This window comes from Cnephaeus nilssonii (assembly GCF_951640355.1).
Source record: "Cnephaeus nilssonii genome assembly, chromosome: 2".
Lineage (NCBI taxonomy): Eukaryota > Metazoa > Chordata > Mammalia > Chiroptera > Vespertilionidae > Cnephaeus > Cnephaeus nilssonii.
In genome coordinates, this window is record NC_137073.1 from 71,512,856 (window position 1) to 71,534,809 (window position 21,954).

The window sequence follows — 21,954 nt, forward strand, 5'->3', positions numbered from 1 at the left end:
TTGTTGAACTCATGCACCAAGAAGGAAAACAAACACAGCTTTTTTCAAATCTACTTTAATTGCCTTCTGAATTTTCTTTGTTATGTTAACAAAAATTACATTTTTAACCTCAGAGGTCTAATTGAGCTGTTTTACAATATGGTCATCCTGAAATTTATGATTTATTATAGTTATTTTACCTACAAAATAGTCTATTGCAGTGGTCGGCAAACTCATTAGTCAACAGAGCCAAATATCAATAGTACAACGATTGAAATTTCTTTTGAGAGCCGAAAACCGACTTCTGCGCATGGGCCAGGAAGTTTCAATCGCACTGTACTTGTGCGCCCGCACATGGTATTTTGTGGAAGAGCCACTCTCAAGGGGCCAAAGAGCCGCATGTGGCTCGTGAGCCGCAGCTTGCCGACCACTGGTCTATTGAGTCCAGTAATTGTAATTATTTTCTTCAACATGCTAGTTTAATTTAAGGTATAAAATCAAGAATAAGCACTCAAGGTTCAAAGGTAAGCAATAGAGGAAATAAAAATAGTGATTTGGTTAATAACTAGTGGGAAGAGGGGAAGGGAGGTGTAAGAGTAGGTAATATAATGAGAAAAATCATCACCTCTCACTGCACGATGTCAATAAATACTGTCAAGAAACAGTGCTTTGTATATTAATTAAAATCTCCAGAAGAACTAAAGGGAAAGACAATTAAATGCTGTTGGCTCTGAGAAGTGGGATTAGAAAAGAGAATGAGTAGGTGGTAGACTTGTAGTTTCATTTTAAACCCTTTTGTACTACTACACAGATCATTTTTACCATAAATATTGTTCATTTGTGTGAACATATAAACACAAATATACAATAAAACCCCAGAAGATTTTGTAGAAATTGAAAAGCAGATTCTAAAGTTAAAGACTGTACTCTATATATGGTTCAGTTTATATAAAATTCTACAATGGGCAAAGCTACAGTGACAATAATCAGATTAGAGATTGCCTGGGGCAGGAAGTTCGATTGGGGATCTACCACAAAGGAGCCCAAGTCAATTTTGGTAGGTGATAAAAATATCCTATATTCTTATTATGGTGGTGATTACACAATTGTATGTATGTGTCCAAATTCATGGAAATGTATATTTTAAATGGATGGATTTTATTGTAGACTAGAGGCCCGGTGCATGGATCCATGCACTGGTGGGGGTCCCTCGGCCTAGCCTGCACCCTCTTGCAATCCGGAACCCCTCAGGGGATGTCAGAGAGCCAGTTTCAGCCAGATCCCCGTAGGCCAGGCCGAGGGACCCCACCGGGGCATGAATCCATGCACCGGGCCTCTAGTCTATATGTAAAAAAGCCTGAGACTGGAACAATTGGAATGACCAGAACAACTGGAACAACCGGTCGCTATGACGTGCACTGACCACCAGGGGGCAGATGCTCAATGCAGGAGCTGCCCCCTGGTGGTCAGTGCACTCCCACAGCCCACCTTCCCCTGGCCAGCCAACCTCCTGTGGTCCCTACCCCTCAGCCAGCAGGCCCCGATCACCAGATCAGGGCCAGGCCCTGGGCTGGGTGGTGGCGGACATGGCCCCTTTCCCAGGGGGGCTGAGGGCCAGCTCCCTCCTAGGGGTTGGTGGCCAACCTCCTGTGCCCTGTCCCTCCTCCCAGCCGGCAGCCCCAATTGGCCCACTGCCTGCCCACAGCAGTGGCAGCACAGCAGCAAGGGAAGGAGGAGAGGGGGAGGCAGGGAACTGCTCAGTGGCAGGATGCTGACGATGGTGGCATTGGTGTCCAGCATCCATTCCTTCCGTGCCCAACCTGGTGACTGTCGCCTCCTCAGCCCTGATCCTGGCCAGGCCTAGGGACCCCACCCATGCATGAATTTCATGCACTGGGCCTCTAGTATGCATGTAAGATCTTTGGTTAATCTCTTCCCACCCTCCTCCCACCCCCTTCCCTCTGAGATTCATCAGTCTGTTCCATGTTTCCATGCCTGTGGTTTCCGCTCCTGCGTTGAGCATCTGCCCCCTGGTGGTCAGTGAGTGTCATAGCTACCGGACAGTCAGATGGTTGGATGGTCAGAGGATTGGACAGTCAGACAGTCGCTTAGGCGTTTATATATATACTAGAGGCCCAGTGCATGATTAAATCATGCACGTGTAGGGTCCCCTACACGCTTTTGCTTTCGATCACGGGAGAGCTGGGTACCTGTCCACTGGTGCACCAGGCCTTTCAGAAGCCTCTGGCATGGCGGAGGCTTCTGAAAGGCCTGGTGCCTGAGCGGACAGGCACCCAGCTCCCACGCTTTTGCTTTCAATCGCAGGAGAGCTGGGTGCCTGTCCGCTCCAGCACCAGGCCTTTCAGAAGCCTCCACTGCACCGGAGGCTTCTGAAAGGCCTGGTGCACCAGCGGACAGGCACCCAGCTCCCCCGCTTTTGATGGTCCACGGCGGGATGTGAGCTCGCTGCCCCAGAGGCCCCTTCTGTGCTGCAGCACAGCCATGGCGCAGACGCTGAGCTCGCACCGCCGCTGGCAACACGAGCTCAGCATCCCGCCGGCCCAATCGGCCACCCCGGCCACCCCGAGTCCCGCCCCACCGCGCCTCCTGGCCAATCGTGGGCATAGCGAAGGTACGGTCAATTTGCATATTTATCTATTATTAGGTAGGATAGATAGATAGATAGATAAATATACTCCAATCGAACTTTTTGAAAAAATGTACTAATTGTTTGAGAAGCTGGGGGGAAATCCACTATAATTCCCTCAAGAGAGTATATTCCCATATTTTATTTCAAATTACACCTTTTTTTTTTTTTTTTTTTTTTTTTTTTGCAGCTTGGCTGATTTTGCTTCAAGCTATCATGTCAGTGAATACAAGGTAAGAGGGTGGTTCTTCACAATAGAGACTGTCACATAGGCAAAGCCACAATGCCATCTTGTCATTCATCTGTGAGATATACAGACAGAAAATGTGTTTTCTCCAACACTATAATGAAAATGTACTGCCTTCGGGAGGTTTTATTTTTGTTCTGCAGTCTGAAAACTATTCTCATATAGATGTCATTAGGACTGGACAACAAAGACGTGCAGAAACCTGGCCACGCTGTCAGCTCACCATTTCTGTTGTATTTCCTCAGCACGGCAAGCTGATCGCTGCCACTTGCTCACCACCGCTTCCCAAGGTGTGCCTCGCTGCCCAGCAGCCCCTTATTCACTGAACCCTACTGTAGACCAGGACCCGTGTGAGGCCCTGAAACTACAGCAATAAACCAGAGATCAGGTTTCTCATGAAGCTAACAGGAAGACAGACTTTTTTTACCTTGAGAAAAAAACTCATAGGGTTTGTTTAGGAACATGAAGTTAGGGAAAGGTCTTCCCTTCATCCCCCAACACACACTCTCTTCTTCACCCTGCTCTGTGCTCCTGGAAGCTGAGGTGTGTGCAAACCCTCTGGCTTTCTACTGGGTGTGGCCCATGGGCGCCACCATCAGGAGGTAGGAGGGAGAAAGAGGAACATTGAGGTAGTCATTCTCCAGCTCAACTACCTACCAGATCGGGTAGTATCCTCTACAATCTCTGTCAAATAGACAATTCCCTAAAGCTAATCTCTTCCCTTTCTGTAGCCACTTCCCGCCCTCATGACTTCAGCCCTAGATGCTATCACCAGCCTGGACAGTGCACTAGGCTTTTTGGTTTCCCAAAACCCTGCCATCACCATTATAAATAGTCTCTTTATTGAAGGCACCTCAATTGTTCAGCCTGAGAATATCAGTCCTTACCTTCCAAGACTTTGGCTAATACAGAAGACTTTAATGACAAAAGGGACCTTGAGGATACACTAGTACTAAAACCCTCTAAGTCAGTGATGGCGAACCTATGACACGCGTGTCAGCACTGACACGCGTAGCCATTTCTGATGACACGCGGCCGCATGCCCAGGATGAAACATTTGCTGCTCCTGAGGATGAAATATTTGCTGCTCCTGAGGATGAAACATTTGCGAAATAATGTTTTTTTCCTCTAAGTGACACACTACCCGAGTTATGCTCAGTTTTTTGGCGAAGTTTGACACACCAAGCTCAAAAGGTTGCCCATCACTGCTCTAAGTATACAAATTAGGGAACTGAATGATCAGTAGCAGCCACGGTATTTAATCTATTTTGTATATACTTTCCCTAAAATTAAAGTTGATGACTTTCTGCTAGAGAGCTTTGGTCACAAATTTTCTTCCTTTTTTAAGCAACTGAATTTAACATATTTCAAATGATAGCTCAGTTGGACAAAATAATACATATAGAAGACTGCATAATGGCTAAAGGGCCCCTCCGTTCCTGCAGATGGTGTAATTTTATTCCCGGAGGCAGTCAGAGAGCTATATACTTAGACTTCATTATTAGGGGCCCTTGCAAAAAGGTCTTCACTAAATTATGCATACACATGCCATCAGCCTATATCCCAGGACCTTTTGAAAAATAGCCCCACAAAGCAGTCTACCATCTATTTGAGGAATGTAGCTCAGAGTGTAGTTCACTACACATACTGTATTCTCTTTAGGAGGTGTGTTTTTTTCCAAGTCTAGGCACCGGGAAAACTGCTTCACCTTAATCTTCGGGCCTCCATGGATCCTACCACTGGTCAGGGAGCCTGGACACTCCCAGCCAAATGTGTAGCTCACTCCTAACAAGTGAATAGCATCTTCTAGAAGATGTTTTGTGTGCTGACTCCACCCCTAGCTTCTTTTCTTTCCACCCCACCTTTTCATATATTTATTTTATTATTTTTGTGGGCTGTGCGATAGGCTGAATGTTTATGTCCCCAAAATATTCATATGATGAGACCTAATCCCCAGAGCGATGGTAGTTGGAGGTGGGGTCTTCGGGGTGATTAGATCATGAGGGTGCAGCCTCATGAAAGGGATTAGTGCCAGTGAGAGATCCCAGGTTGCTCCCTCTCCCCTTCTGACAAGTGAGGACACTGGCAGATGGCATCTACGAACCAGGAATTTGATCTCCAGACCAGACAGTGAATCAGCTGGCGCCTTGATCTTGGACCTCCTGTCCTCAGAGGTGTAAGAAATAAATTTCTGTTGTTCATAAGCCACCCTGGCTATGGTATTTGTTATACAGAAGCACAAACAGACCAAGACAGGCTGTACCAAATCCTTTTTGAAATGAGGCAAGAGTAACAAACTTTCAAAAATGGCTGAAAAAAGTGACATGTATATTCCCCCATGAAGCTTAATCTATATTTTAAAACTCCATTAAAACCATAAAGAAACCAAACTTAGGATGATAACCTTTACACCTTACCCTAAGATTATCCTACCAATTCCTTCCTATTTGTTAAATTTCCTCTCTTTCACAGGTAAGACTCTGGCTGCACCTCCATCTAATTCTCCTCTGCAAATTAGAACACTAGTTTTCACTTTATTCACCAGAAAAAAAGTATAACAGATATCCATACTAATAATAGAGAAATATTCAAATTATCTGTTACAGCGTCACATCACGACCAGATCAGCAGGCTGTGTCCTGCCCTCTGCTCAGGCAGCTGCAAGGCCTGGGGTAGGATAGGATAGGATAGGAGGGGATAAGAAACGAGAGGGAGAGGAAGGCAGGCTTGCATGCAAATAGGCCAAGAGGAGAAACAGAAACAGAAAGGGAACAAGAAAAAGATGCAGGAATGGAAAAGGGAAGGAAACGCAGGGCTGCAGGTGGGAGGGGGTGGCAACTGGGGGGCAGGGGGGGGCGGGGGGCAGGAGCCCCGCCCAGACGCGGGAGGAGAGTGGGGGCCCCCAGCATGGGCCGTTAGCTGGGAGGCGCCCACGGGTCCGGGATGGAGTGGTGGACAGTCCAAGGCTTTCTGGGCGGAGGCGCTCCTGCTTTGTGGCAGCAGCAGCAGCACCCGGCTGTGGGGACCTCAGCCACCCTCACTGGGCCCGGCGTCCCGGGCAGGGAATGGGAGCAGGATGGCGGTGGGGAGGCCAGGGAGGGGGGGTGGGCGATGAACACCTGGCTGGGGCTGAGCCCTGGGCTGGGGGTTAATGCCCCCCCCCCAATGGAAGCTTTAAGAAGGGAGGGAGGGAGGGAGGGAGGGAGGGAGGGAGGGAGGGAGGGAGGGAAGAACTTTATAAAGGAATCAGTAGAGAGCAGAGTTAAAGAAGGAAAGAGGATGTAGGAGTGAACTGTAGGAGCTATAATGAAAATCAAGTATAGTTGTGTACTGGGGACAGATTTTAAAAGTCGGAGTCAGAAAAGAAAAAAGATAAATGATAGTGAATAATTAGGCAGGTAGATAGATAGATATTAAAACAGTGGAAGTAAGTATAGAAGAATGTATGGGAAAGGTAGGATGAGAGAGAAAGAGGGAGGGAAGAAAAGTTTTAAAGGGGAGCTGGTAGAGCTTAAAAGGAGAATGGGAAGAAGGAAGAAATGGGGGAGGGAGCAAAGCAGGTCCGAGGGAGGAAGTGAAGAAAAAAATTAAGGTGGGAAGGAAGGAAAAGGGGAGGGAGGGCAGGGGTAAAGATAAAGGAAAGAAGGAATGTGGGGAGGAAGGGAGGGGAGGAGAAAGATGGGAAGAAGGATGATGGAACAGAAGTAGGAAATAAGGAGGAAAGAAAAGCTTATAAATGATGAATCAGTAGGAAAAAGTGTTACATAAAGGAGAGAGAAAAATTGTGTGAGAGGGAGAAGCCAATAAGGAAGTCAAATACAATTGTGTGTGAAGGGGATAAGACTTTTAAAAAAAAAAGTTAATAGGGGTGACCAGGCCAGCAGGGGAGGGCAGTTAGGGGGATCAGGCAGGCAGGCAGAGTGGTTAGGGCACACAGGCAGGTGAGTGGTTAGGAGCCTGAGGTCCCAGATTCCAAGAGGGATGTCCAACTGCGGGATCGAGCCTAAACTGGCAGTTGGACATCTCCCAAGGGCTCCCAGATTGGAGAGGATACAGGTCCGGCTGAGCGCCCCCCCCCTCCTCCCGTGCACGAATTTCATGTACCAGGCCTCTAGTAACACTATATTGGGTAAACTTGCGGAAACCCTTAAGAAACTCAAGTCCCTGTGATGTGTCTCTGATAGGCAGTGAAGGCCCCAATGCTCCTGAGTGGGATTGAGAGGCAGGGTCCCCCAAGGACAGCATGGGCTAGGTCTCTCTGTCTCTCTGTCTCTCTCTCTCCCCCTCTGCCTCATTATGTGTGTGTACGCTATGTGTGCAAAGAGTGTTATTCTCACCCTGCCCAGGTGGCTAACTTGGTTGTAGCATTGCCCTATACCAGTGATGGCGAACCTATGACACGCGTGTCAGCACTGACACGCATAGCCATTTCTGATGACACGCGGCCGCATGCCGAGGATGAAACATTTGCTGCTCCTGAGGATGAAACATTTGCGACTAGAGTCTTGGAGTTAGTTTTTTCCTCAAAGTGACACACTACCCGAGTTATGCTCAGTTTTTTGGCGAAGTTTGACACACCAAGCTCAAAAGGTTGCCCATCACTGCCCTATACAATAAGAGGTTGTGGGTTTGATTCCTGGTTGGGGCTTATATAAGAGGCAACCGATCAATATTTCTCTCTCTCTCTCTCTCTCTCTCTCTCTCTCTCTCTCTCTCTCTCTCCCTCCCTCCCTCTCTCTCATCAATAAACATATCCTCAGATGAGAAATAAAATTTTAAAAAATTCTGGACTTTAAAAGACAAAAAGGAGTGCTATTCTCTGTGTTAATGGCAATGAGACTTTTCTGGTCCCGGATAGGAGTTAGGGAAGGGGTGTGACAGGACCAGAAAGGTTGGGAAGTGATGTGGCAGGTACTGATATGGAAGATCGTCTACAGTATGACCATCCTAATGGGAATTTCTTGCCAGGACATCCCACATCCCACCCAAAAAATCACTCCCTGTATATAGGGCCACCAGCCTGTTAAATTTACCCACGGCAGCACCTTCTTATCTAGGGGCCTTCTGACTCCAGGATTTGTAATGATGTTGTTGGGTTAAAAGACACCTCCCCTGGTAATGTATCTGCACAAACTGCAGCTACTCAAAATATTTCTGTAAAATTTGAACATGTTTATATAATTTCAAAAGGAAAACATTTTTTTTAGTAAAAGCAACTATTTTTCTTTCATATATGTTATCTTAGGTACACATTCAATAGTTGAGAAGATTCTTTAAATATATATCAATATACATCTCAGAGATATAAAAGCAAGTAGGCACACCAGCCCTAGCAGGTTTGGCTCAATGAATAGAGTGTCAGCCTGTGGACTGAAGGGTCCCAGGTTTGATTCCAGTCAAGGGCACCTGCCCATTTTGGGGTTCTATCCCCAATAGGGGATGTGCATGCAGCAGCCAATCAATGATTCTCTCTCATCATTGATGTTTCTATCTCTCTCTCCCTCTCCCTTCCTCTCTGAAATCAATGTATATATAGGAATGCCAGAAACATCTCTATTAATAAAGTAAAACAAGACAAAATAAAGGTAGTACTTTGAGGTAAAACTGGAAAAAAGTGAAAAAGGTCCTACTGAGCCAGAATGCCTCATAGGTCTTCTTGAACTTGTTAGAAATGCACAGTCTCAGACATACTGAATCACAGTCTGCATTTGCCAAGGCCCCAGGGAGATTTGCAGACCTTTGTAAGGTTTAGAAGCCTTGCTGCTCTAAAGGCCCCTAAAATTCTGAGATTCTACCAGTGAACTTATAATTAGGAGGTACTGGTAGAAACAAGGGGTCTCAGAACTCTAGAGTAAAGTGAAATTGAGGTTTTGACATTCCTGGAGGCGAATAACTTTCCTGCTCTAGTCTAATTTACAAACCCTCTGACCCACAAAATTACCATCACTAACCTGAGCTAACGCAGCTCCCCCTGTGTGAACCTCCGTGTACTAAGAAGTCTGCACTTTTAATGCATGATGACAATTTGCACCTGCTCTTTTCTAGAGTCATACCAAGAAATTCCTACAGAATAAAGGTTAAAAACCACCAGAATGAGGGCATATCAGTCAGCCAGCAAGTCGACCCATAGAAGGAAAAACCTGGTAGGGCAGTAGAAAGGGCCAACAACACACAGACCCAGAGTGCCTGGGTGCTCAGAGCTTAAACTGTGGGGTTCTGGGGGACATGACAAGTGCAGGCCCTGTAACTGGCTGCAGGGCCACCACCCTGACAGGTCCCAGCCCCTATCCCAGCCCCCACGAGGCTTTCACCTGGACCCACACCCTGCTCAATAAAGCAGGCCACTACCACCCAGAGCTCCTCGTGCAAGCCGGCTAGAGAAGAGAAAAGGGCCCCAGCAGACAGGAAGCCTACACCTCAGAAGTCCTTGGGCTCAGAATGGAGGTCCTGCCTGCTCTTGTCGGAGATCCTTCCCCACTGCTTCCAGGGACAACAAGACCCCAGGAGTGTCAGGAGGATCCTCGGGGCTCCAGGAATCCACTCTGGGTTGGTCATGTGGCTGTGAGGGAGCGCACATATTTCCCACAGAACCTGGAAATCAAGCCACTACTAGACAACATAGTGTGCCTTTGTGTACTCTGGAAAACGGAGCTCCAGCCGGGCAGAAACACCCCTCTGGCAGTCAAATGACTAAAGGGCCTTTCCTTGGGGCGAAGGAGGACTGTGGTTAGCAAACAGAAGGCACCTGCGTGCTCAAAATAATGGCCCTCCTTTCTCCAGCGGACATAGCTCCCGCTCACCCCCCAACATACACGTCTGCACCGTTTGTCTACAAAACCAATGTGCCCTCTCCACTTTGGCAGCCTCCAGGGTAGGGTGGGAGAGAAGAGGAAGGGAGACTACATAAGCATAAGAATCTCAGAATCCAATAAACAATCCAGACAAAGAATAGTATTCTAGAAGTGAAGGAATAGTTCCCAGAGGACATATCCACCCCTCATCTCATTATAACTCTTATGTAATTGCATTTTACCACAATATGATTGCATTGAGTTTTACAAATTGACCAATGGCATGATTAACTACAGTAGAACTACACTGTAGTATGCTGGCAGTCGTGGAATACATTTCCAAATGCAAGGCCCCAGGAAAGCCCGTGCTTCCACAATGGAGCTATTTCAGCATGTGCGGGGCGCAGGGTAACTGCGCGGCTCACGCTCCACCTCCACCCTGCAGTTCTCATTTGCTAACACGATGGGGCACTTTATGAAAACATTTTGTCACCACTCTACAGTAATAGCTCCAAACTGCAGCAACATTATTAGTTGTTCCAATGATAAAGGTTGCTCCAACACAGAATTTCACACAGAGGAGTCTTTATGGAACCCCCACTACAGTACAATGTCCAAACTAAAAATGGTTGCACAGAAATGAGAAAAATCATGGAAAACATTTCCATAAGTATGTTTTTGCTCAATTCTTTTAACATCTGGCATCCTTAGACTAAAATTTACACAGCAGACTTAATCCGATTTTGAGTGCCTTAATCTGATTTTGAGTATCAAAACACACAAAAAATGAGGTTTTTTTCTTTTAAAAAATAACAGCAATAATGTTCAACTTCCTAATTCACTATTATTGTCCCTTAATTTTTTTATATATATTTTTTTATTGAGGTATTATATGTGTACATATCTTACCATTACCCCCCCACCCCACACCCATACATGCCCTCTCCCCCCATGTCCCTTAATTTTTAAATGCCTGCAATAAGTCAATTTCATAATCATAGGATATATATATATATATATATATATATATATATATACACACACATATATATGCACAAACTACATGTTATTATGTTTTATTTTTTGTTTTCATGTAGAAAGTACACACAATGGTTAATATTTATCAAGCCCTTATTATGTGCCAGACATTGTCAAACATTTTACATATGCCTTCTCTCAGCACAGTTATAGCTGCATCTATGAGCTAGATGTTATTTTAGCCTCATTAAGAGATGAAAAACCGAAGCACAGAAAGGTTAGAATGATAATATCTAGCAAAATCAGTATCTGAAGCCAGGCAGCATGTTCCTCTCTCAGTTGCTATTGAATAAATGGATACATCAGTGCCTAGACTATATATACATTAACTAAGATTTTAAACATTTAAAACTGACTTAATTCAGCAAGTCTCTAACATTTGACAGCAACCTTCATAGAATGTTACTAAGAACTCCAAGTAATTTAAAAGAAAAATATGTTCCTTGGCTAAAGGGACCTTACAGACTAATTAAAGACACAAAAATATAAACTTAATATACATTTATTTCAAAGCTACTTCTAAGTAGAGGTGATGATATGATATGACTGAAATAAAGAGGAAGATGACAGATATAACAGGAAGTGCTGTGGAGGTGACCCTAACATAGCTTCCTAAGGAAATACTGCCTGGAGTGGCAGAATGAGAGGAGAAGAGAATTTCACACCATGATTAAAACAAAAACAAAAAAAAAAAAAACAGTCAAGAAGTAACAGGAAAGATGGGAGGTGGCAGTTGGAGAACAGAATGTATGTCATGAAGTATTTCATGTCGCATGAAACTGTGATGAGCTTTTTCACCATGCTTTTCCTTTAATCAAGAATACATTTTACACTTACAACTCTCACTGTTCTGGCTTTATTCTCTTTCCTCTCCATGTTCCAAGGCAACCTTCTGAGTGTTAAGTGGAAACCATCTTTCTGTGTTTCCTCCCTGATCTGCCTCCCACCAGCGTAGAATGATTTGCTCAAAAACAAACAGAGTCAACGAGCAATATCACTACACATTCACCCACCACCCACTTATTTCCAAAAACTGTCTTTGTGTGAAGCTGGAATAAAATGTGTTTGACTTCAAATGACTTAGGTTCCTTGCCTTTTTGTTTTAAAGAGATAAAGAAAACCCCTGCCCGACTTAATGTTCAGCCCCGGGTGAGCAGTTGTTGCTACCCCCAAGGGTTTTTCATCCAGTGGGAACCAAGTCTACACAATGCCTGGCACAAAGTTGGCACTTGGTAAATGGGAATTTCCATTTCTTGAGCATCTAATTGAAGAAGTAGATGTCAAGAAAAAGACAAATACAGAAGGTCATTGTATATCAGAGATTTTATAAGCACTGGACAGGGACCACCAGAAGGGGTCAGAAAGCTGGTCTTCTATAGAAGAGGAGCTGATCTGATAGATACATGAAGCTGGAGAGCATTTTAAGCAGAGAAAAAAAGCAAAGCGTGTGACCTGTTAAAGAACGATGACTACCTCTGAGTGGCATGAGTGGGGCTCAGATATGGGGAGAGTGGAAATAAATGGGCCAGATCTCAGAGGGCTCCAGTGTCCTGCAAAGAGGGTGGGATTACCTAGCAGTTACAAGGAGCCAGTAATAGACATGAAGCCGGAAATAATATGGCTATACTCATATCATATAGAGAGATAGGTATGATGGCAATGCAGAGAATGGGTTGGAAAGGAGGAGGTCTGGAGGTCACCTAGAAGTTCAACTGAGGTAAGATGGTCTGAACTCAAGTAGAGAGGAGTGAGATAAAAGGATAGACTTTAACAAATACTAACAGATTTCTCCCTGCAAAATGTAGCTTAAACTCCTAAGAGAGTGTTGGATCTTTCTTGTGTCCCAAGAGCATCCTCATGGAGCAATTCAGACTACTGTCTTTTGAACACGGGGCCTAATTGGTAACTTTACCACCCAAAGCACTCCTCTCCTATTTTGCTTCTTTCAATAACATCTACTAGGCACTAACTACATGTCTGCTACTGGTCGTCATGGATACAAAAGCAAGACAGACACAGTTCGGGTGGCCAAGAAGCTCAGAGTTTAATAGAAGACAGATGGATACACAGATAATAACCACAATCTCAATGCTGTAAGAGGTGTGTATGAGGCGGAAGGTGCACAGAGAAGAATTACAAACTACCTGATTGGGATGAAAAGGTAATATTTGACTCCATTAGTGTCGTAATAATCTAAAGGACCTGTCAGCAATTTTTTAAAATATATTTTATTGATTTTTTTTACAGAGAGGAAGGGAGAGGGATAGAGAGCTAGAAACATCGATGAGAGAGAAACATCGATCAGCTGCCTCCTGCACACCACCCACTGGGGATGTGCCCGCAACCAAGGTACATGCCCTTGACCAGAATCGAACCCGGGACCCTTCAGTCCACAGGCCGACGCTCTATCCACTTAGCCAAACCGGTCATCAATTTTTAAATGATATACATATTGCCAGTGAAATTTCCTTAGCTGCAACTATAAAATGTCTAAAATGTATAATTTCAGGGATAGAAAATGTAGTTGAGTCTCTGAAATGTTTAACATGGTTAATGTTAAAGGTAAATCCCATTTGTAGAGCTCTGTTTGCTAGCTGGGGCTTACCTATTGACTACTTATGGTGAAAGTCATTTTCTTTTTCCAAGTTTTAACTATTAAACTCATTTTTAGCATTGAATTTTATCATGAAAATAAACAAAATGTCAAAGAATATCCAAAGACCTATTGAGATGAAGCACACACTCTGTATTTACCTAACACAATAAAACCTTTGCTTTGACACAGGGCATCTCAGCTTCTGGGTCTAGGTGAGATGGCAGAGATGCAGCACTGGTGTGGATTCCTGCCCCAGCTTCGGGTACACCCACTGCCACTGCCAAGACTGGCATGTTCCAGTGGGATGCTTTTTGTGAAATGCAATGGATCACTCACTAACACCAATGACACAGTGCAGCATGGAGCTGTTTATAGTTTAGAGCCCAGACTTTGTGGTAGAAAAGGAGATTTGGGAAGAGGAGTATTCTGAGCACTGGGTGCTCAGATTAAGACAACCAATCAGGAAGCTTGCTGGGATCTCAGTGGAAGGAAACTATGAGATGTCAATGATGGGAAAGCAATGGCTGAATGGATAAAACAACAAGCTGAGGGAGAAGCTGTGAAAGGAACAGAAGCTCACAGACCCCAGGCACTGCTTCACCAACCTTGCAGCGCAACGAGGTGGCCGAGCATCTGGGGGAATTTGTCCTCAAGGTATGCAGGCTTCCCCCAGCAAGATGGTATTGCAGAAACTGGAAAGACTGGGAAGGGGCCTAACAAATCAAAAACAGAAGGAGGATCCAGTGCAGTGAAAAGAAAATGCATGGAAGGACTAGAGAAGTGGAGGGGGCAGGCTCTGACAGCTCAGAGGATGACAGTGAAGAAGGACCTAGTACTTCAGCAATGAGCTTTCCTGTTCAAAAAAGTGGCATGGAAAAGGCAGTCAAATTTCCCAGTAGTTCTCAGAGGACAAGAGCATTGAGTACAGACTCCGGCTCACCAAAAAAACTACAGAGCCCTGTGACTGACTCTGGAAATGATATTTCAGAACACTCGTGTACTCACCTGGGAGCGACATCTACCCAGGAGTGGGTGGAAAGGAAGGTGGGGCTACAGAAACAGAAAACCCAGGAGAAAAAGGAGGCAGAGAGTAGAGGTCCCATAGAAAAGGAAGAAGCCAGGTCTGGACTGAGTAAGGAGAAGGAGGCAAAAGGAATGACTGATGGGGAAAGAGCTGCCAAGGCAGCTGAGGAGAAGCTGGGAAAACATTCCCACTGCCAAACTGGAGGAGAGCCAGTCGGGGAACACAACTATTGGTTAGGAAGCTATAGATTTACTGGCACTCAACTCTGTTACACAAATGGTTCTGAAGAAGCTCAAGTGTGAACTGATGGCCCTGGGGCTGATGCAGGGGCACTCTCCAGAAGTGGGCAGCAAGACTCCTCTGTCAGGGGACTGGCAAAGGACAAATGGACCCACCTCTATTTGCCAGCTTTTGAAAGGGAAGAAAAAATTAATTCCATCCAAACTGATTTCCTATCTCTTTCTAGTCTAGCACTTAGAACCTGTGTAAGGTTGACTCTTGGCCATTATTTCTATTGATATTAAAGCTGATTTTTTATAACCCAACTCCAACTACCCTCTTTTCCATTATTACATTTATAGAATTAATGTGTCACAGTGGCCAAGACATGGAGATAACCAAAGTGTCCTTCGATTCAATATTGGATAAAGAAGATGTGGTTCATATGAAATACTATTCAGCTATAAGGAAAGGTGAAATACTGCCATTTGTGTTATTTCCTTGGTTAGACCCTGAGAATATTATGCTAAGCAAAATAAGTCAATCAATAAAAGCTAAGAACCACATGATTTCACTCATATGTGGGATATAGAACTAAAACTCATAGACACAGACGACAGCAGTATGGTGGTTACCAGAGGTAAGGTAAAGTGCAGTAAAGGGTAAAGGGGGCCAAATATATGGTGAGGGAAGATGATTTGACTTTGGGTGATGGGCATACAATGTAATATACATATCATGTGTCATAGAATTGTACACTTGAAACCTATATAATCTTATTAACCAGTGTCACCCCCAATTAATTTTTAAAATGTGTGTAACCATCTGGACCTAACGTTTTTGTGAGAAGTTTTTTTTATATAACAAATTTAATTTTATAAATAGAAAGCTATTTTTAAAAATAGCCTTTACCCACAGTATAGGAGAACAAATTGGCCAATGGTACATCTGATAAGGGGTTAATTTCCAAAATAAATAAAGAACTCATGCAACTCAACAAAACGAAGACAAACAACCCAGTAAAAAATGGGCAGAAGACCTGACTAGACACTTTTCCAAAGAGAACATACAAATGGCCAAGATATATATGAAAAAGTGTTCAATGTCACTAATCATCACAGAGATGCAAATTAAAACAACAATGAGGCACCACCTCACAGCTGCCAGAATGGCTATCATGAATAAATCAACAAACAACAAGTGCTTGTAAGGATGTGGAGAAAAAGGAACCCTTGTATACTGTTGGTGGGAATGAACCCTTGTATACTGTTGGTGGGAATGCAGACTGGTACAACAATTATGAAAAACATGGAGTTTTCTCAAAAAATTAAAAATGAAACTGTCATTTGACCCAGTGATCCCACTTCTAGGAATATTTCCTAAGAAGCCTGAAACACCAATCAGAAAGAGTATATGCACCCCAATGTTCATAACAGTGTTATTTACAATAGCTAAGATCTGGAAACAGCCCAAGTGCCCATCAGTAGATGAATGGATAAAAATACTGGTACATTTACACAATGAAATACTATGTAGCTATAAAAAAGAAGGATCTCTTACCCTTTGAGACAGCATAGAGGGACCTAAGGAGTATTATGTTAAGTGAAATAAACCAGTCAGAGAAAGACAAGTATCACATAATCTCACTTATATCTGGAATCTAATGAATAAAATAAACTGACAAACGAAATAGACCCAGAGACATTGAAGTATGCAATAGACTGACCTATTTCAGAGAGGGGTGAGGTGGGAAGAAATTAACCAAAGAACTTATATGCGTAACCCATGGACACAGACAATAATGCAGGGAAGGGGGAATAGGGGGAGGGGGTCACTGGGGAGGGGAATAAAGGGGGCATTTGCAAAACTTTCAACAATAAAGATAAATTTTTTAAAAAATCAAATATTTTTAAAAGCCTTTGCTTTGTACATAGCAATCTCTTCAGACTACTTTTGGTGGCCTTAGTTCACTTTCAAACAAGTTTTCCATTATCTGGCAGGAGTTGCCATAGTACTCCACCCGCTCCACATCCTTCCTGTACTGGGTCACTTAAAAATAACTACCCACGAAGCATTTAAAAATTTCAGGAAATTATTTTAGCGGAAAACATCACTGGCCATCACAATTGTGGTAACGTGGAGAACCCAGGGTAGATCTCAGAAGCCTTTCAAATAAGAAGAACTTCATTTTTTAGATCGTACAAACTTCTTTACTCCCTACCAATGGCTACTTACCTTATTATTAGAAACATTTGTTTACAATGTGCAACTAATCTAGGGAAAATGTTTTTTATCTAACATCTCTTATTATATCACAGTAAATTCTATTTTTGAATTCCCATGCCACATAAATATGTCCACTTAGAACTTTGAACTTTTCTTATTTCCAAGAAGCTATTTCATACTTAGTTATTAAATGACAAATAATTATTTTAATTAATTATATCAGATATACATTCTATTACAGAAACTTAGAACATATAAGTAGCCATGAGGAAAATTAAAATAACCTAAAATCTGCAGAGAATCAGTATGAATAGTTAGAACTTGTTTTACTTTCAGAATTTTTGAAGTATAAATTCATATATTTCTCTTTAATATTCTGATTGCCTATAAGTACTCTTTAATAACTCATTGTCATCATTTATACTGGCAATATCATTGTGTAGATATTCCACAACTTAAGTAATCCAACATTACAGTTGGACATCAGGGCTGTTTCCAACTTTTCATTATTAAAGGCAATGCTATAATGAGCATCCTTATATGCACATTTTTACACATTCATCCAATTGTATCCTTAGGACAAAACACTGGAAGAGGACTTGCTGAATCAGAGTAGACATGATAAAGTCATGATTTTTACATCACAGTAAAAATATAGCTCATAGATTTTAAAACATACATAATGAGAATATATCTGCATTTGAAAAACACAAAGTATGTGTTGTTATTTAAAGGTAAGAGTTTACATCTACCTTTAGTTTAGCTGTCAACAAAACACAAACTCTCAGAATATATGTAGGGCTCTGTCATGCTTGCTAAACTGTTCCCCAAGAAAAATCGGCTAGGTTTATTCAAGAAGCTCCTTGAAAATAGAGCTCTGTGGGCCAGGGGTCCTCAAACTTTTTAAACAGGGGGCCAGTTCACTGTCCCTCAGACCGTTGGAGGGCCGGACTATAGTTTAAAAAAAACTATGAACAAATTCCTATGCACACTGCACATATCTTATTTTGAAGTAAAAAAACAAAACGGCAAAAACGCCCACATGTGGCCCGCGGGCCGTAGTTTGAGGACGCCTGCTGTGGGCAATAAACTTTGGATGCTGTACTATAATCAGCATTGTGCAATGGAAAAATAATGTATGCCTCAAATGCAAATCCTACATATAATTTTAAATTTGCTAGTGGCTACATAGAAAAAAAGTGAAAAGAAACAAGTAAAATTAATTTTAATAATACATGTCATTTGACCCAGTGTATTAAAAAAATCCTTTTAACATCTAATCAAAATTTTTTAAAATTATTAGAGATATTTTAAGTTCTTTTTAATTAAAATTCCAACGTGTATAAGCATAAACACCTTGGATGTTCCTGCAACCCTCCCTGACACAAAGTCAGAAAAAGGTCCTTTTCCCCTGAACATGCACAGCCTTTGCTAGGCCTCACACATGGTCAGAGAACTCCTTCAAGCGCACAAGTTCATCTCCTCCACAGACAGGCACTTTTAGGACTGCACAGATTAGACCTTAAACTTCTCTCATCCGCCTCAGTACAGTGCTTTCCAGCAAAGGCTCAAAGCCTGCTTAGTGTACTGTATCCATGAGGAATGAAGTGCCTGCACGCTGATGAAGGGGGTCTGGCGTATAAGCACATCAAGGCCTCCTAAAGCCACCACAGGGAGGTGAGGCAGAAAAGCCCCACTACTAGTCAACCTGACCTACCATTTTAGGCATGGCCCATGTCACTGTGGGGCTCCACTGTTAGTGAATTCATCCCTGGTCAAACGTCCTGCTTCCCTTTGGAACACATATCATTGTTCATACATAATTGCTCTCTAAAGAGATTTAATACATTGCAATTTTCCCACTGAAACTAGATGCTTTACTTTAAAAATGTGCTTTTTAGTATTGTGTGGGATACCTTCTAAACAGGAGGTTAGTTACTAAAGCACCACAACACACACACACACACACACACACACACACACACACACGCACGCACACGTGCATTCACAAGCCTCAGCAACAACAAATGCCCCTCATTGTAAGAAAGTCTCTTTTCATCTCACTTGTACCACATGGACTGCTGAACATGCCATTTAAGAGTCTAACCAGCACCTTGTGATTTTTTCAAACCTATCAGGAAGTACAGGTACTATAATTTCCAAAGCAAATCATGACCCCATGTCCTGAATACCCAAATGCTCTTAGGGGACTAAGAAGAATATTTTAAATCAAGATTGTCCTGGAAAACTTGGAACCCATGCTGTGGTATCAATTAAGCAGTGATAAGACAAATACTATTAAAAATAACAATTCTTGATAAAACCTAAAGTGGAAGATTTTCACTTCTTAACAGCAACTGCGTAAGTAACTAGTGATGGTGTATTGGGACTACAGTAACACAGCCAATATATAAATACATAGCTCCAAAACTTTAAGTGACTTTCAGACAAATGTGCAAAAGAGATTACAAAATATCTGGAAAAGGCCTGCCTGGATTTCACTGGGATGTCATTAGCAGCCATCCCGCAGAATTTGGTGACTGGGGTCAGAGGGGATGTGGCGAGTGGACTCTCTGGAAGCATCCCACTTCGCTGGCCAGCAAGGCTGCCTGGTGAAAAGCCATGGACCTTCTTCCCTTACTCAAAGTGACAGTCTCCCAACAAACTTGCCTTCCAGGATCCTAAAATAATCTTCAGCAAAAATGTTTTGTTTTAACATCAAAACTAGAAAGCCCATTTATTGAAATCCACAGTGGGTAAGAAGTTCAGAGGTATTCTTTCGGGAGTTCTGATTGTGGCCAAAATTTCAGTGGAAAGGTTGACAGTAAGTCCAAGGAGGCAAGGCAGCTGTTAGCAACATTAAGGGTAGGAACGAATGAGTATCCAAACTCAGGAGGGTTTAATTGTTTTGTTTTGGTCTTTTTAAATCATAAAAGGTAGCATTATCAAATTTAAGGACAGGCTAAAATTACCAAACATTCAAATTTGCCATTCTCTAACCACAATGGAAGAATATGAAAACCCACTGCCAAAAAATGTAGATAATGTTGTAGTTGTATGAAAAAGCAGCATCCTGAATTCTAGTGACCGAAGATCTTGTGGACCAAGGGGGCTCCTGGGAAAGATAAACACGAATCACAGTGAAGATCAGATGGCAGTAATATCTACCGTCTTTCCAAGTAGATTTTCAAGGGAAGCACTTCCCTCCCTTCCTCTCTGAAATCAATAAAAATATATTTTTTAAATCAGGATCCAAAACTCAACATACAATGTGACCTGAAGTATGTCCCCCTTTAAAAAGTATATATTTATTATGTGCATACACAGAAAAAAATAAAATCTTAAAGGAAATCCTTCAACAATTCAACACATAGTTTTCTCTGAGTGACAGGATTTCAGGTTTTAATTTTCTTATTTTATAGTTCTCTGAGATTTTAAAATTTTACACAATAAACATTACTCCTTTCTTGAGAATAATTTACATTTTAATAATGTGTCTTAAAAAGTGAGAAATTGCAAAAGAAACACAAGTAACAGAATTATTAAGCAATCAAATGGGCAAAAATATTTGAAAGCTATGCAGAATTATACACATATCATTATTTACTTTTAAAATATTAATAATAATTTCTATTCTAATTTCCATTGCAACTGCATAAAATTAGAAGGCTGCATACTACTTAAGGCAGATGTCTCTTTGGGTTCATAAGTTAGTGTCTGAGACACCTGGACAGGTTCAAGATCTCAAACTTTAGTTCTTGACACTTAATCATGTATAAACAAACAAGCTCTGTTTTTCACCTAAAAATCAATTTAGTTACATTTTGCTTCTGAATAAATCCCTTACCAAATGTGCAAGAAATTACATAGTGCCTCCACTATTCTTTCACGAAACTGGAATACAGATGCAGGTATTCTGACTGGTATCTTCATGGGTTCAATGGTGCCAGAACAACCGGTCACATCTATATATAACTCATGGAGTCAAAAAATATACACTACCTGTATCCATTCACTGACTTCCATTTTTGCCTTAGCTTTATGTAGATATAATTGACAAATAACATTATGTAAGTTTAATGAAGAACATGATGATTTTATACACTATAGGTTGTTCAATGGTTAATCTGATAAGATTTAGTTAATAAAGCCATCACTTCACATTATTGCCTTTGTGTGTGTGTGTGTGTGTGTGTGTGTGTGTGTGTGTGTGTGTGTGAAAGAGAGAGAGAGAATATTTAAGATCTATTCTCCTAGCAAATTTTAAGGATGCAATTTGTATTAACTATAGTCACTACACTGTACCTTAGATCCCCAGAAACATTGCTTTTATTTTTAAAAGCCTGCTTTAAAGAATGTTCTATTAACATGGCAGTTTATACCAAAAGGGAAAAAAATGAGTAAGCTGTGGATTTATTGACTTTTCAGTATACTTTTTAAACATTCTCTGTAAAAAAAAATTTAAACTTTTAAAGCACAAAATCTATTCAGCTACATTTTGCTTCTGAATAAATCCCCTATTAATCTCATTTTAATATATTTAATATTTATTACAGTCAGAGGGACCTATACAACAGAAAGGATTTAAATGACAAAGAAAAACCCACTCATTGGTCTATTCTTTTAATATTTTCCTGCAGTTAGTAAAAGTAATCTTCCAACTATTTCTTCAGGAATTTGTCACCCACTAAATAGTCTCCATAAAAATTTTTAAACTTGGACTCGTAAAGATGCTTTACAAACTGGGCAGAGAAGTTAGCTGGTTCTCAAAATGGAACATAAAAATGAACAGAATACACATCTGTAGTAACCAACCTTTCAACTTATTTGCTATTTAAACCACCCTCATTTAAGTGAAAAAAATGTAATTGTAAAGTATTTAAAATAATATTTTTTGTAGGATTTTGGTCTACAAAACACTTTTCACTTAGATTATTCATTTAACATTCCCACTTTATTTATGTCATAGGAATTATCGTGCCTATTGATGAGAAAATGATTAAGCTTGACAATCCACAGTTGTTAATGATGGATCCAGAACTTGAACTCGAGAACTTTGAATCAATACACTGGGCATTCTGTACCATTCAATCAGATGGAATGCCATTGCATCTTTAGCACTAGAAGACTGGGGCATGGCAGGTGAGTGTGAAGGAGGATGGTCTCAGCTCAAGCTGGCATGCTGAA

The 21,954-nt window shown here is 42.0% G+C and overlaps 1 protein-coding gene and 1 pseudogene across 3 annotated transcripts in view; one reads left to right on the forward strand and one right to left on the reverse strand.

Annotated features, from left to right (window-relative positions):
* RASGRF2 (Ras protein specific guanine nucleotide releasing factor 2) overlaps positions 1-21,954 on the reverse strand; it is a gene marked incomplete at its 5' end in the record, with an annotated part of 181,093 nt that overhangs the window by 145,611 nt on the left and 13,528 nt on the right. The window lies entirely within an intron of this gene.
* Positions 13,819-14,737, forward strand: LOC307109845 (splicing regulator SDE2-like; annotated as a pseudogene). The gene has a single exon. The product of its transcript is annotated as a splicing regulator SDE2-like (transcript).